This window comes from Cnephaeus nilssonii, assembly GCF_951640355.1.
Source record: "Cnephaeus nilssonii genome assembly, chromosome: X".
Classification (NCBI taxonomy): Eukaryota; Metazoa; Chordata; class Mammalia; order Chiroptera; family Vespertilionidae; genus Cnephaeus; species Cnephaeus nilssonii.
Genome location: NC_137071.1, coordinates 62,100,278 through 62,104,507, shown reverse-complemented (window position 1 = coordinate 62,104,507; position 4,230 = coordinate 62,100,278). Strand labels below are relative to the sequence as shown.

The 4,230-nt window shown below is 42.3% G+C and overlaps 1 pseudogene across 1 annotated transcript; it reads right to left on the bottom strand.

Moving 5' to 3' along the window:
* Positions 1-643: 643 nt before the first annotated feature.
* On the bottom strand, positions 644-1,465 carry LOC307096296 (autophagy protein 5-like; annotated as a pseudogene). The gene has a single exon. The product of its transcript is annotated as an autophagy protein 5-like (transcript).
* Positions 1,466-4,230: the final 2,765 nt, after the last annotated feature.

Below are 4,230 nucleotides of genomic sequence, written 5' to 3'. Positions count from 1 at the left end.
ATTCTGTTCATTAGATTTCTTTCTTTTTATGTTATTAAAAGACAAAACATATTTCAAAGCTTTATTTAAAAATCTCTCACTGTTTATTATCAAAGTTACACGACTGTTTGCATACCAATAGACAGACTATAAACAGGAAATTTTCATTAAGGAAAGATGGGTTTACTGTAATCTGATCTTTTACAAAAAACTACTGCAAGTTATTGATAACAGAATTTCTCTTTTACTTTCTTAAGTCTAATTCTCCTGAAAATTAAACCAATGTTTCCACTCCTTCGAGCTAAAGTCCAATCATGGTCACTTTAGGAAATACCCCTGTTTATTTGTTAATCAGAAATACAAATTGAGTGGCACATATTTCCATTTTCTTCTTAAGCCAAAGTTTTTGGCTTCATTATATTTTACAAGAGCACAGAAGACTTGCAGTGATACTGTAAAGTCTTTCCTATGGCAGCTGAGGTTTAATGAGGGCAGTGGAGGAAAGCAGTGGTGATGCAAACATGACCAGCCCCAGTGCCCTTATCAGACATGGAATCCTTTTCCTGTTTGGCTTGCAGCAGGGTTTCTGGTCAGGCTGCCTCCACCTAACCTGACTGAAGCAGAAAGGTAACATGCTCTGGTAAATCCTGTCATAGTTGATCCTTCAATCTGTGGGTTGTGGGATGATAATAATATGGAGAAAATTATCTGGATAGCCCAGATGTTCACTCATGCACTGTAGAGGTGTTTCCAACATCGGCTCAATTCCATGAATCATCATTTGATTCTTTCTTTTCCAATTTCAGAAGCAATGGCAGGACAGAGTTATTTGAGATCTCCTAAAGTATGCAATTGTCCATCTGTAGCCACAGGACAAAAAAGCTTCTGAATGAAAGGTTGTTCAGTTGTTGTCTGATATATTCTAAAAGGGATGTAACGAAATCCACTTTCTTCTACAGGATATTCCATGAGTTCCCGATTGATGGCCCCAAACTGGTTAAATCTGTCATTATGTAATCCCATCAAGAGCTGCTTGTGATCTTTCTTCTGCATTTCATTGATTACTTGGCTTTTGTGCTTTAATGCATCAGCTTCTTCCACACAAGGCATAAAATGAGCTTCAATTGCTTCCTTAGATGGGACAGTGCAGAAGGTCCTTTTCTGAAAAACCCTTAAAATGTACTGTGATGTTCCAAGGAAGAACTGAACTTGATGCAAGAAGATCAAATAGCAAGCCAATTGGATAATACCATTTCAGTGGCGTGCCTTCCTGTTCAAACCATATCTCACTAATGTCTTCTTGTCTCATAACCTTCTGAAAGTGCCTTTTCACTTTGTCAGTTACCAAAGTCAAATAACTTTCTCTTGGCAAAAGTAAATAATATGGTTCTACCTCCCGTTCAGCTATGTCATCATGAAACAGGGTGAAGCAAGTTGGAATTCGACCAAACCACACATATCAATACATATCTTTGTCATCTGTCATTCTTCCAGTGGTTAAAGCAGTACATGTAGGCTAAATTCTTTTTTCAACCAAACCTAAACAGAAGCCCCGGCTCTGTCTCTGGTTTTCCACAAAGGGGAAAACTATCTGTCCTGGCTCCAGCTCCCGACATGCTCAGGGTGCTTGACACACTGTTTCGCAGAGATGCGAGCCCAGAGTCCCCAGAGGCTGCTCAGCTGCAGAAAATACCAGTGAGGTGGTTGGAGCTGAGGCCTGCTGCATTCCACCCTCTATGATCCAGCAAATACCTCATTAGATTTTTTTATTCATTTGATTTTTAGATTCTCTTGTTGATAGATATGTATTTGTTGCCATTTTGTTGTTCATATTTTATATATTTTTCTTCTTTCTCTTCTTAAAGAATACCCTTTAGCATTTCATATAATACTGGTCTGGTGGTGATGAACTCCTTTAGCTTTTTCTTGTCTGTGAAGCTCTTTATCTGACCTTCAATTCTAAATGATAGCTTTGCAAAGTAGAGTAATATTGGTTGTAGGTCCTTGCTATTTATCACTTTGAATATTTCTTCCCACTCCCTTTGACCTACATAGTTTCTGTTGAGAAATCAGCTGACAGTCATATGGGCACTCCCTTGTAGGTAACTATCTGCTTTCCATTGCTGCTTTTAAGATTCTCTCTTTGTCTTTTGCTCTTGGCATTTTAATTATGATGTATCTTGGTGTGGGCCTCTTTGGGTTTCTCTTGTTTGGGGTTCTCAGTGCTTCCTGGACTTGTGAGTCTATTTCTTTCACCAGGTAGGGGAAGTTTTCTGTCATTATTTCTTCAAATCGGTTTTCAATATCTTGCTTTCTCTCTTCTTCTGGCATCCCCATAATGTATTCTTGAAGTTGTCCCAGAGGCTCCTTACACTATCTTTGTATTTTTGGATTCTTTTTTCTTTTTGCTCTTCTGGTTGGGTGTTTTTTTGCTTCCTCATATTTGATATCATTGATTTGATTCTTGGGATCCTCTATTCTACTGTTGAATCCCTGTATATTATTCTTTATTTCAGTCAATGTATGCTTAATTTTTGACTGGTCCTTTTCCGTTTGTTTGGCATTCTCACTAAGATCCTTGAAAGTCTCACTAAGTCCCTTGGAGGTTTCTAGAAGATTCTTGAGTAACCTTATAACCATGGTTTTGAACTCTATGTCCAGTAGTTTGCTTTCTTCCATTTCTTCAATTTGTGACATGTTTCTATGTCTCTGCATTTTGGCTGCTTCCCTGTGTTTCTTTCTATGCATTGGGTAGAGCTGCTAAGTCTCCTTGAGTTGGTAGATTGGCCTTGTGTAGTAGGTGTCCTATAGGGCCCAGTGACTCACCTTCCCCAATCACCTGAGGTAGACATTCTTGGTGCACCCCTTTGTGGGCTGTGTGTACAGTCTTTTTGTAGTTAAGCCTTGATTGCTGTTGGTATCACTGGGTGGAATTGACCTCCAGGCTAATTGGCTGTGAGGACCAGCTATGTCTACAATGGAAGAAATGCTGTGCTGGAGACACCCTTATGGGGCAGGACTTGCTTCAGTGGGGCTTTGGTGCTCACTGAGTCTGCCCCTTGAGTGTGTCTCTTATGGATGTGAAGAGTTCTAATCTGGTATGGTCTCACACTGACCACTGGATACACTGACTCTTGGGTCTCCAGGGAGGTGCAAAGTCAGCCACTGCCTGGGGCCACCCAGCAGGAGCTACAGAGATATCTGCAGATTCCTCCTCTTTGTATTGGGTTTGGCAGTGCCCAGAGGAGGCCCAGCTGTGAAGCAAGGCAGACTGGTGCTGGTGTTAGGTCTTGGTCCTTTTATTGATAGCTTTGGGGTTCCCTGACCCAGCTGCAGCTTATTTGACAGGTTTTAGCCTGAGCAAGGACAGGCAATTTTTAAGCAAAAGCCAATGTGCACAGCTTGGGTGGGGTTGTAAATTGTATGGGGCAGAGTCTCAGGGAATCACCAGGGCAGAGCAAACAGAAATGGCTGCCAGTCAGTTTTGCAACCAGGAAGGTCCCAGCATAGGAGCAATGATGCCTGTGAGCACCTTGGTCTGGGAGAAAGCTGTCCCTGAGTTCCTGCCCTGATGCCAGATAGTTCAGTTTCGCCTCATATGTGTCTGGGTCCCCCAGAGTTGTGCCCAGCACTGGAGCTCAGAGTGAGTGGGAGCTTGTAAGTTCATTTCATGGTGCTGGCCTTTTAAGAGGAGCAGCTGGGTCTCCAGAAGCCTCTGTGTTACTTAGCCCCAATCCCCACTGGTTTTCAGAGCCCGTAGTTCTTACTGCCTGTAGGGACTTCTTTTCCCAGCTCTGGGACCCTGGGTTGGGCATCTGGTGTGTAGCTCCTCACAGGTGGTCTCTGCAGAGGCAATCTCCCTCCCAATTAAAACAGTGACACACATGGGTGCTGGGCCAGTCCACTCTGTGCCTCTGCCCCTCCTACCAGTCTCAGTGTGCTTTCTTCTTTACTTCTCTAGTTGTAGGACTTCCATTCAGCCAGCTTTCTGGTGGTTCTGGATGATGGTTACTCTGTATTTTAGTTGTAATTTTGATGTGGTTGTGGGAGGCAATGAGTACAGGTGTTTGCCTATGCCGCTATCTTGGTTCTCTGCCATTGTTTCTTTAAATATTTTCTGGCTCCTTTCTCTTTTCTCCTGCTGGAACTCCCATTATGTGTATGTTGATGCACTCAATGTTATCCCACCTTCCTATGAGGTTGTCCTTGTTTTTCTACTTTTTCCCCCTCTGTACTTTAAGTTTATATTCT